A 13,237-nucleotide genomic window follows, 5' to 3' on the forward strand; every position below is an offset into this window, starting at 1 on the left:
TTTGTCTTAAAATCAAAAGATGGGAAATAGATAAATAAAATGAGGACACATTATGGTTTAGAGCAATATGGACTGGAATTTAGGATATGTTAAAATCACAATATATTTAATGTATTTAAAAGATAACAGCAGTATGTTACAAAGACTAAGATTTAATATTTTCTCTTTAATGGAAAAGTTTGAGACGGATCTTGACTTATAAATATATCAGTGAACAAGTTCAAAGAAGTAATAACTTACCTGTTAGACAATAAAGATTTTATAAAACTTTGGGAATATTCTGAAGGAGTAACAACAATAAACATCTAACTTCTGCATTAGGGGAAAATTTTAATGTTCCAAAGCATCTAGCTTCAAAGAAAATCTAAAATCAAGATTCCACTGGGTTCATGCACAAAATCTACTATTGTATATAAGTAAAACTCATAAAACCAACTTAATTTGTCTAACAGATGTTTAATTCAAGTCAAAGGAAATTTCCATTTCCATTCCATTCAAATATAATAGCATCAGTAACCACCATACAGTTTTCAAACTTTATCTTATAACCTAGCAAATAGTTTATTTTCTGGACTGTAATAAAACTGCCATATAAAAGGAAGAATTAGAAATCTAGATCAAACAGCCTTTTTAGTGACAAAGAACTCAAAGAAACTGCAAGATAAACTGTTTCCTCCAGCCTTAGTTTTCTCTATTCTAACTTAAGCCACTGATTCAATAATTACAACACAGTTGTTTCTTCAAAGGTATTCTTTCATAGTTTAGGTGAAGAAGTCAAAGTCTTGGTATTCATATAAGCACGGGAAAGTCTTTTACAAGCTCACCCATTCATCTGTCTGATGAAACTTAACCCCAGCTCATCACACCCCTGCTTTTTAGTCCTTTCTCTTCTCAAGGAGGTACAATAAAATTGGGCTCCAATGCCGTGATACTGACAGCTAACAGACTACTCATCATTTAGGTGAAGACCACAAAATTTCAAATGTATGATTTCTGCTCATGTTAGAATTTAACTGGCACCAAAAAGGCAGAAACTGTCGTTAAAGAAAGCAAAGCCCTCAAATTATCAATTCTAAATCAATTCAGTATTTTTGAATACTTCCCAAAGCAGTAAAGGCAAATAAGTCTACAGACTATGGCACAACAATCTCTCAACCTTGCCTGGAGACACATACTTAAGAGATCCTCCGAAACTGGACTACATACATCTATAGTATATGGTTAAATTCTTATTTAGCCATTATTAAATGCTACATATTTCTTCCTTCCCCTTGGCTCTTTTTGGATGGGAAGGCAGAACTGTTGCTGTGACTAGAACAAAATAATATATTTCCACTGACTGAAGAAACCCATGATTCATTCATGAAGTAGCACACAAGGCTCTGACAAACCAAATGTGCAAAACTGCGTTAAAATCACAAGTTTCAAAATTCACCGTTAATGTCTCAGGTTATGGCCACTTTTCCTGAGTCTCAAGCTAGCAACGGAAGTCTCAACAGAAACCTCTATATCCCAACAGCAAAGAAACACAGGAAAAAAGAAAGGTAGGGAGGGATGGAGGGAAGGAGGACGGAAGGCAAGCTCTATGTAATCATTATGGATATGGATAATTTTATAAACAAATGTTTAATTTACCCCTTACATTCAGATGCTATGAACAGTGGAAAACAAGATGCATGATTTGTGCTTCAAAAATAAACTATGAGGTGTTTAATGGAAGCAGCCTGATTTTATTTGCTATTTTCTCTTTAAGGAAATTCTGGCAAGGTCAGCTGACTCAAATTCAACACCTGTCCAGAAAATAACATACATCTGTCACTTCTTCCAAAATGAAAGTGAATGGCATAGCTAAAATTCCTTGTGTGTGTGTGTGTGTGTGTTCAGTTGCTAAGTTATGTCTGACTCTTCGTGACCCCATGGACTGTAGTCCACCAGGCTCCTCTGTCCACAGAATTTTCCAGGCAAGAATACTGGAGTGGGTCACCATTTCCTTCTCCAGGGGATCTTCCTGACCCAGGGATCGAACCCGTCTCTTGTGTCTCCTGCATTGTCAGGCAGATTCTTTACCCTAGTAACTGACCCACATCAAAGGCCATGCACTTGTTACTACGGTGGCACAAATGTGCAATTCTGCTTATCGCAGATTTTCTCCCTAAAGCTAACAACTCTACTGTTCAGGTTAAGTAGAACATACAAGTTTGAATTGAAATCTAAAGGCCAGTAACAAAAAAGGCAAGAGAATATAAGTTTTATTATATAAACGATCTGCAACCAGTTCTCTCCACTCTCAGGCATATATACACCTATGCTACAGATCTCTCCTTCTTTCTCAGAAGATTCTAGCTCCAGCGCTACTTCCTCTAAGACATGCTAACTCAAAAGATCAACACAAGGTATAGGCTGGCAATACTTTTGCATTAGCCATCTAATCCCACAAGGCTGACAGTAGCTTTTCAGAGGAACCTGAAGTGTCATGTATGCATGCTAAGTTGCTTCAGTTGTATCTGACTCTGCGAGCCTATGGACTGTCGCCCACCAGGCTCCTCTGTCCATTAGATGCTCCAGACAAGAAAGAATACTGGAGTGGGTGGTTATGCCCTTCTTCAGGGGACCTTCCCGACCCAGGGATCAATAACACCTCCTGCACTGGCAAGCAGGTTCTTTACCACTAGCGCCACCTGGGAAGCCCTAGACTGGCAGTACTTTTAATTATTTTCAAAGAATATCAATTTTAATTATTTTCAAAGAATATCAAAGAATTTTCAAAGAAGTCATGCTTAGAATTTATCAATTAAAAAAACACAGTGCTCTCCCAGTGAAATCTCTCTACACTGAAATTCAACTTACAGCCCAAGAAACATCCTGATGAATGTTATAAAAAGTCATGTTTTAAAACTGCTGCAACTCTAAATTTTGCTATTCTAGCATTTGAATGAACCATAAAAACCAGATTCTGCCCTATTTCTGGTAAATCTTTCAACAATGCACTGAGCTGACATCACTTTGCTTGTCTGGACCCCTGCTCTACACGCAGACAGCCTGGACTCTCCCAATGTCTCAACTTCATCAAGCACAACACACCTCCCTCCCGGAATGTGCACCTTCAGAGGGGCACACTCTGCAAGCACTGCTGCCCCCGTGCAAACAGGACACTTGCTTATGAGGGACAGCTTTTGCTGTTGTTGCTGCTGCCTTGATCTCTACCATAGATTAAGACTTTCAGCAGCAGCAGACATATAATCAGAAATCGAGGCTCAGTTTTCCCCTCTTTAAGAGAAACATCAGAGAGCCAATTCAATGGGGAAAGAACCTGCAAGGAAATATGGAGTTAAATATGCAGCAGCGCTCCTTTTTCAGTTTAACACATTGGGGTAGGTATTCTTTATATTTCCCACTGCACTTAGGATAGACTAACAGGAAATAAATAATTAATATTCTGAAAGGGAAGAGAGTGAGAAGTAAGGAGGGATGGCCTGAAGGTGAAGGTAAGGAGGGAAGGGAGAAAGGAAAGTTAATGGTGCTGAATGAATGTAGTTTCATGGGGAAAAACTAAACCAAGCTGTTTACATGAATGTGTGCATAAAAAGGGAAGAAAATGGAAGGGAAAAATGCTTTAAAAACTTGCATGTCACACAAATAGTTTCCAACTGTGGCTTTGTGTCAGTAACACCCACTGGAAGATAATTTCAACCTACCAGTAAGCCTGTTTTTTCCTGGGTCCATTCTACGTACAAGGAGCAGACGGTTCTAACCATGGGGTGGGGGTGGGCTCTGGATTCCAGTTTGAATAGCTAAATGGCTGAGGGCATTTTATCAACTGTCAAAATATTTATTTTTCCAAATCACAGTGCCTATACTGCTGACATCTGAAGGAAATACCACCAAAATAGCAATACAATTAAATGCTGGCAGATTTTTGCCTAAAGCATTTAAATATTAATATACTACATTTCTGTTTAGAATAATACTGGTTTTCTCAGATGTGTAGTCAAATCAAGCTGCCTGTCTTCATGGGAATTTACACACCTCTCAGTTAAATCCAACACCTAATCACAAATCTTTTCATGTCTATGAACAAAGAAGGAATTCAAAGTTCAAGAAATACTCATTTCAAATGTATTTTCAACCAGTGGGGACATAATTTCTTTTATGTCTTGATACACTTAATATACTGTTTAGTGTTTAGCACTGAGTATACAGCATACCACAAGAGGTATATCATGCTTTACTGTACTTTGGAGAACTCTCTCTCCATGTTGGTAATGAAGAGTTGAGATCTAACCTAGCATGCATGAACAACCTTCAGCCACCCATCCCATTCTGTCCCCACCCTAGATATCTCTATTGTAGAGAAAATAAACTTATAAATAAATCCACAATATATATGACTCCACAGTGAGCCCAGGTCTCCATAGCAAAGGGAATATTACACTTCAAGGCTACACTGTCAAAATAGATTTATCTAATGCTCCTGTTTTGACTATCAATTCTGAGAAATTTTTATTGGCCAACCTTAAAAATGCTTAAAATGTGAGATTACAATGGCAACACTCACGAAGCTATAGATTAGGAAGCACAGTCCAGCAGCTAAAAAAATTCTTTTTAAATTCAAACTACAGAATTCTCTTCTACTATACTCAAACCTGAAATTTGCATTTACACTCAGAGACAGAATCCTTTATGAAAGTGTGAAGAAGTATACTTAATCATGTTTTCAAATCAAAATTTTAATATACATTCATGTACAGTATCTCATAGGGCTTCTCTGGTGGCTCGGTGGTAAGGAAGCCGCCAGCCAGGGCAGGAAACGCAGGTCCTATCCCTGCATCGGGGAGATCCCCTGGAGGAGGGCATGGCAATCCACTCCAGTATTTCTCTCCTGGAGAATCCCACGGACAGAGGAGCCTGGCAGGCTACAGTCCATGGGGTCACAAAAGAGTCCGACATGACAGAGCGACTAAACAACAACAATATATTATATATTTGAGACTCAAAATATTTCTGTATTATACATCCTACTCAACCTTGAAAAGAAACTAAATAAGGAAAGCTGAAGATCTTTTCGGACCAACTCTGCTTTATCTCAAAGTTATGTTACTTCATTTCTTAAATGATTAAAATAAATCTCCATAGAGACATAAATTATGATACCATCCAAGATAAGGGTTCTAAGTAATTCTATAGTCACAATATTTCACACAACCTGTTCTCTGTAAAAGTGATTTATCCAACAAATCACAGATGCCACTCGTAACATAGTATTTCTAATATTGCAAGGAATAAAGAATTGATTCAGAGGACACCATATTTTTTAAAAAACAACAACAACAAAATGAATCCAAATGGCTTTTTCCCACGCACCTGCCCCCCAAAAGTGAGTATGAAATTAAAGTGCCAGAGTGGGACTTTAAATTGTTTAGGGCATCATTAAATTTCAAATGAGTCGTCATGTTATACAGTTTGAAATAAAGGTTAAAAGACCTACTAATGAAATATAAGCAAAATATTCCAAAATATTTGATTTTAAAATTAATTTTAAGTCCTCAAATATGAATTCTGTGTTCCTATATTACATTTATTGCCACAAATATGCTTGCATTTAAGGCTACTTAGGCAGAAAATGGAGCTCGGGGGTTAAGACCAAAGTCTTTGGAGTGGCAAACTGCCACTTGCTTGATATGACCTTGAAAAAGTCACTTAACCTCTCTCAGCTTCAATTTCCTTATCTGTTATTCTGAAGATAATGAAAAGCACTTACATAATGCCTGGTACACAGTGAGGGAGCTATAAGTAATAACTGCTGTTATTTAGTATTATCAAAGGAATCTCTGCAAGTTGCACTTGCAAATTAGATGTAAATAAGAAATGGCTGTGTAATTCCCAAAATTTAACTTAAAAAAAAAAAAAAAGGCCTAGAGGTTAGACTTACTTCTTTCTATAAATGAAAAACCATGATGGCAAAAGGAGAGACCAGTACCTAAAGAGGGTCAAACAGATCAAAAAACAATGCATACCAAAAATGAAAGGTAACAAGCCAAGAGTGGTGACTAACATCCTGGGACACTTAGGGAACAACCGCCAAGCGCACCAGGTAGCAGCGGTGTCAGCTTACGCACGTGGCTGCTTCAATAGTGAATTCACACATCAACACAGGCGGCAGAAGAGCGGCCCCAAACTACCCTCAGTCTACAGAGAGCACAACTTAAGTAAATTACACTTTGTAGGCACTGACAGGTAGTGGGAAAATTTTAACTTGTTTGGTTTTCAGAGATTAAAACTGGACAGCTAGGGTCCAATAAACTTTGTTCTCCATAAAGTTATCATAAAACATGTCCATCATGGTAGCGTGATGGAGTAAGGAGGTGAGAAGCTCCCACACTTGCGTCAGATTTATCCATCACTTAATCCTAAGAATCTACTAGGGTGGTGACAAAATACAGAATTGGAAGCATCATCCTCTGACTTCTACCCTGATTAATCATACTTGAGTAACACAGGTAATTTCCCTGAGCATTTAAGAGCTCTATACTTAAAAAGTATGTAATAGAAATTAATTTCATATTTAGAAAAAAGTATAAAGAACTATTTCTAGTTTGTATTTACAGATGCAGAGTTCAATGACTCTGAATATAAATCAATTCTTAATATCCATTACCCAGTAATTACTGTAACAAACATTTATTCAGTCTTTCCTATTCAATGAGCACTATTCTAAGGGCTACAGATACTGTTTTTAACAAGACAAAAGTGGCCCCAATGTTCATGGAGCTTATATTCTAGTATGAGAGACTAAAAATAAAAATATATCACATGATCATAAACATTATGATAAAAATAAATCAGAGTTGTGTGATAAGGAGTGATTGAGAAGCTATTTCAGACTGGTTGGACCAGAAGAGCCTGCTCATTAAATCTACCTGTGTAAGACTGAAATTTGCTGCCAAAATCTATAGCAACCATTCTTTCATTTATGTGTAAAAATAAACATACACATTTTGCCAGGCTATGAAATTATAATTTACCTCATCCAACGGGTAAATGTAAGCTCTTCCCAAATACACATAACAAACAGCTATGGTCCTTTTACCTTCAAATATCATTTCCAACACATGGATACTGAATCTTCATAATAAAATAAATGTAGACAAATGTACGACATTTTAAAATTCACATTCATTTTATTTATATACTATATTGCTCAATTGTAAATAATTTAAAATGTTTGATTATACTTAAAAATCAAAATATACCAACAGGAAAGCTTACTCACCTGTGGCTGTACACAGTGCAGAAGATCTATAAATGTGTAGCCAAATCCAAGAGAAATCTGCAATAAAAAGAAATGAAAAAATATGAACAAAAAATGCAGAATCCCATCAGACTCATTAGATTTGGTATGATTTTTAATAACCAATGTAAGTAATACTCATTAATAACATCTCTCTACTCAATAACTCACTGATACCATGTAAATCAAGAAGCAGACTTGCTGCATAACTTTTATTTGTTCACACTAATAAGACACAAGGCCACATTTCAGGGTGAATTATGAGGTGTCAACCCATCAAGTTTTGAGTTCTCGACATAAAACACATTACATTTTCTGGTAACTGCTTGTCTCATCACTAGCACTTCACAAATAAAAGCAGAGAAGGCCAGAGCTACCCATTTTTACACGGCACTCCTAGGCTAATGACCACCCCACGGTAACACAGCGTGGAAGAGATGTTTGCCAAATGAATGAATGAATGATTTAAGTAAATGATTAATTAAGCTAGCATACTGATCTTACTCTGCTGTGATTTACAGTTTGCCTCTATGGAAGAGAATGGCTTGAAATTATTGAAATAAAAATCTGTCAAAACTGCTTAAACAAAGACATTCAAAAGTGAATAACTTAAAAAAAAAAGTCTAGAGCATATTGATGCAATAGGGAATTCCCTGGAGGGTCAGTGGTTAGAACTTGGCTCTCACTCTCAAGGGCCCTAGGTTTGATTCCCTGGTCAGGAACTAAGATCTTGCATGCTGCATGGCAGAGCCAAAACAAATTTTAAAATAACCATAAAAATGATGCTATTTATGGCAATTGGCAGAAGTAAGAATGGATAAGAAAGTAAGAATTGAACATTTTCAATAATGAGGGCAAGAGCTCCCCAAGTTTCTTCTGGGTCTGTACCTTTGAGAAGAAAGAACTTAGCAATGAATGACCATGCACTTCCTTTGACCCACACAAGGGTCACTTACACTGCACCTAAGAAGTTTCCTTCCAAGATGCACGGCCCAGAATACAAACATGGCAAATATATGCCTATGAGATTTTTTCCCCCCATTTATTTTTATTAGTTGGAGGCTAATTACTTTACAATATTGTAGTGGTTTTTGCCATACATTGACATGAATCAGCCATGGATTTACATGTGTTCCCCATCCCGATCCCCCCTCCCCACCTCCCTCCCCATCCCATCCCTCTGGGTCTTCCCAGTGCACCAGCCCTGAGCACTTGTCTCATGCATCCAGCCTGGGCTGGTGATCTGTTTCACCCTTGATAGTATACTTGTTTCAATGCTGTTCTCTCTGAACATCCCACCCTCACCTTCTCCCACAGAGTCTAAAAGTCTGTTCTGTACATCTGTCTCTCTTTTTCTGTTTTGCATATAGGGTTATCGTTACCATCTTTTTAAATTCCATATATATGCGTTAGTATATTGTATTGGTGTTTATCTTTCTGGCTTACTTCACTCTGTATAATGGACTCCAGTTTCATCCATCTCATTAGAACTGATTCAAATGAATTCTTTTTAATGGCTGAGTAATATTCCATAGTGTATATGTACCATATCTTCCTTATCCATTCATCTGCTGATGGGCATCTAGGTTGCTTCCATGTCCTGGCTATTATAAACATTGCTGTGATGAACATTGGGGTGCACGTGTCTCTTTCAGATCTGGTTTCCTCGGTGTGTATGCCCAGGAGTGGGATTGCTGGGTCATGTGGGCCTATGAGATTTTATGTGTACTAATGTTTACCACTCTCGTGTACATTACAGATCTAAGGAAAACTGCACGACTGCTACTGAGCGACTGCTAGCAGCAGGTTTCCGTCTTTACTGGATTTAATCAGCTTCAAGGAATGTTTTTACAAACTGAGCTACTGTACTTTTTTCCCTTCAGGTGACACCAATCTGTAATAATTCATACTCTGAATCATTATCAGGGTTGAGTATTAACTTTCTTCTCAGCCCTTTGTTCTTTAGAATAAATAAAACCTAACAGTAAAAAAAAAACCTAATGTTAATTTAATACTCAAACTACCAATTTAATACTCAAACTGCCATTGTTTTAGGGCACTAGAAACATCTGATTTCATAACCTGAGAGGTCTAAAAGGGAAAGAAATGGGGGAAAATGCACTTTCATTTTTACCAGGACCTGCTTAGGTTGGACGCCATCATATATAAACAAATGCAGCTAAGGAATCAGGCAGAGATGATTCATGAAAAACAAAAGGAAGTCTATATGCAAACAAGAAGTTATCATAGTAAATAAAATGAATAGATTCTCCTCAAGTGGTAGTCCATGAGCAGTGTGCAATAAACTATTACATAATAGGGGTCATCAATTCTTTACAGTGCTCCTGGGGTAAATATACTCATTATGCTGACCTACTTAAGCCCATTCTAATTCTATACCAACAACTAATTTGCTCAAGGACATCACACTAGGCAACAGTCAAGAGTTAAAACTTGTGATATGAGTAGAAATGATGACATTAAACAACTACGGCTTGATCTATACCATTCACAAAGGCTTTTCTGAATGTGCTAATATAAGGAGGAAAAAGTGCTAATGAATCCAAACTAAACAAAGATACATAAAAACATGAAGACAGACGATACATAAAAACATGAAGACCGTATATTATGATACCTTGGTGTGACACTTTTTTACTTTTTTTTGGTGTGACACTTTAAACCAGAAGAACTAATAAAATACTTATAAACAGAGAATTACAAAATGTTTTCTAAGTCACCGTCTCTGTGTCTGTGTGCATGCTTGGCTGTGTCTGACTCTTTGTGATCCTGTGGACTATAGCCCACCAGGCTCCTCTGCCCATGGAAGTAATAGCTATTTAAAGCAACTGTTCGAGCAATTACAATCCTGTAAGAAACGGACATCTTCCTACTCTTCTGTGAGCCCTGACAGATTTCAGGAAGCTCCTTTAAGAGTTTCAAGGGAAGAGGAGCAGACGACTACCCTGAGCCTGGCAGAGTGACAGAAGGACAGAGAGGAACCTTGCAGGAAATGACAGAGGGATACACGTGTCCTCTCTCTTACAACCACTACTATTTCCATTGTATAAATCAAAAAGATAAACCTCCTCTCCATAGAAAAAAAAAGCTGCCTGGAGCAGATACAAGAACTTAGGGCTAAGATCATCCAACAGGTGAGGTTTCAAAACCTGGCTCTCTCACGTGAATACTGCTGCTGTTAATATTTCCATCACAAGCCAGCTGCTTAGGCGTGTGACCTCAAAAATGTTATTGTGGACTCAACTATCAAATGAGGATAATGTCCTCTCTGCACCACCCTGAAAGTATTAAATGAGATAATTACACAAAGCACTTGGTACATGGCAGGCATTACACATAATTATGATTCTGCCAAGTGTGATTGTGCTAAATGCTGCTAGCTGTGACAAGTAACTCAGTACAATGACAAGCCTACCCTAGCCCAAGTAAAACTGATCTTTCCTGAGACGTCTTAATAGATTTCTCTGCCCATCATCGCCCAGGCAGATGCATAAACATGGAGCCTGATGGGATTTTTTTTTTTTTTTCTTTCTTGGCCATCCTGTGTAGCATGCAGGATCTTCGATCCTTGACCAGGGATTGAACCAGTGCCCCCTGCAGTAGAAATGCAGTCTTAACACCTGCACCGCCAGGGAAATCCCCTGATCAGACATTTTTGAATGAGGACTGGCTTTAAAACTAAAAGCGGAAAGATAATGTTAACACCTGATTTCAAATCCTACAATAAAGTTATAATAATCAAAGAGGTAGGGTACTTCCATAAACAACAGAAGAGAACAGAGTCCAAAACAGGTTCACACATTTATATCAATCCGTATTCAATAAAGGTGACACAGTAATTCAGTGAAGAAAGGAGCAGTCTTTCCAAAAAAATGATACCAAAAACTGATTATACATATGAGAGGGAGGAAGAACCTCAACCTTTACCTTGCACTATGGAAAAAATCAACTCAAAATGGATAGCATCACAGATCTAGAAATAAGAGCTACAAAGACTGTAAAAGAAAGCAGTTGGAGAAAATTACTGTGGATTAGGCAAAAATATTTTAGGTATGATACTTAAAGGCATAAAAGAAAAAAAAAACTGTTTAAAGACCATAAAAGAAAAACACAAAACTGAATTCCTTTATAATTAAAACTTCTGGGCTTCCCTGGTGTCTCAGTGGTAAAGAATCCACCTGCCAATGCAGGAGACACAGGTTCGATCCTTGATCTGTGAAGACCCCACATGCTGCAGGGCAACTGAACCTGTGCAACCCAACGACTGAGCTTGTGAGCCCAGGAGCCACAACTACTGAGCCCACAGCCACAACTAGGGAAGTCTGCGCGCCCTAGAGCCTGTGCTCTGTAACAAGAGAAGCCACCACAAGGAGAAGCCCACACACTGCAAGAAAGAGTAGCGACCCCTGGTTGCAACTAGAGAAAGCCACTCGCAGCAATGAAGAGCCCAGCCAAATAAAACAAAAAATTGAAAAATAATAAAGTTAAATCTCCTGTTCTTCAAAAGAAATAATTTAACAAATGAAAACACAAGCTACAGACTGAAAGAAAATACTGGCAAAACAACTATCTGAAAACATGTATGTATTTAGAATATATAAAGAGCTAAATATATAATAAAGGATGTACATAGAATAAAGGACTCTCACAATAATAAAACAGTTCAATTTTTTTAAATGAGAAAAATATGTGAAGACACTATATATATATACATATATATATATAATAAGGAACGTACATCAAAAAATATTGGGTATCATTAGTCATTAGGAAAATGGAAATCAAAATTAAAACAAAATACCATAGCCCATCCAGTAAAATACCCAAAGCATTGCCAAGGATACGGAGAAACTAGAACCTTCCCATTTTATCCCTTGCGGGTGGGAAAGTGCAATAGCACAGTCATTTTGGAAAACAGCTTGGAAGTTTCTCATCATCTAACCCAACTATTTCACATCAAGGTGTGTTTTCATTCATCTCAGGGACAGAGGACCATACAGAGAGTTGTACATGAATGTTCTTATCAATTATGCTGAAAAAAATTCAAAAGTTTCAGTTGGACAATGAATCTTTTTCAGAATGTGATACATTCATACAATGAAATACCACTCAACAATAAAAAGGAATGGATAGCTAACGTTTGCCGCAGCATACATGAGTCTCAAAAACATTTTGCTAAAGAAAGAAGCCGGACACAAAGACAACAGACTACACGATTTCACTTACTTGAAATTCCTAGAAAAAGTAAAACCACAGAGACAGAAAACAGATACGTGGTATCCTGGGTTAGGGAATGCAAGTGGGGACTGACTGAAAACGGCAGCTCACTCCAGTATTCTTGCCTGGAGAATTCCACGGACAGAGGAGCCTGGTGGGCTTCAGTCCACGGGGTCACAAGAGTCAGACACAACTGAGTGACTAAACCAACAACCAACAGTAGCAAATGGTGGTGTGAGCATTTGCCAAGGACAGCGTCAACTAACACAATTACTTTGAGACAAAAAACAAAAGAAAAAGAAATCTGGACTGAGCTAACATCACTTAAAAAAGATTGTTGGCAGCATTAAAGGAATAGGTTGATGATTTTCTAAAAGGCAGGGGAGGGTTAGAAGGAGATACACTTGATATTTTATTTGCTTGTTTAAAAAAATGAATAGTTAGGAATAGAGCCAGAGGAAGGAAAATAAGCCAGAAAGAAAATGAAGTTGTGTGTGTAATAGTGGCTAAGACAACACCTTCTAACTAGTAGTATAAGGGAAGGGCCATATCTTGCTGTTTGGGTTTAATATCACCACAAATAACAACTATCATTGAGAGCTCTGAGCAAAGGGCTTGAGATGTGTTACTTAATTTAATCTTCCTAACAACCCTATGAGGCAGGTACTGCCACTATCATCACTCCTCTGTAGATTCAGAAACTTAACTGAG

General features: G+C 37.6%; 1 protein-coding gene across 10 annotated transcripts in view; it reads right to left on the bottom strand.

The window, feature by feature from the left end:
* Positions 1–13,237, bottom strand: part of NCOA2 (nuclear receptor coactivator 2) — a 283,681-nt gene that overhangs the window by 172,580 nt on the left and 97,864 nt on the right. For all 10 annotated transcript variants that reach the window (XM_043483406.1, XM_043483409.1, XM_043483411.1 and 7 more), the window contains exon 2: positions 7,271–7,327. The gene's annotated coding sequence lies outside the window, so the exon portion shown is untranslated. The remainder of the gene's footprint in view (positions 1–7,270; positions 7,328–13,237) is intronic.

Source organism: Cervus canadensis, chromosome 12 (genome assembly GCF_019320065.1).
Source record: "Cervus canadensis isolate Bull #8, Minnesota chromosome 12, ASM1932006v1, whole genome shotgun sequence".
NCBI classification, from domain to species: Eukaryota; Metazoa; Chordata; class Mammalia; order Artiodactyla; family Cervidae; genus Cervus; species Cervus canadensis.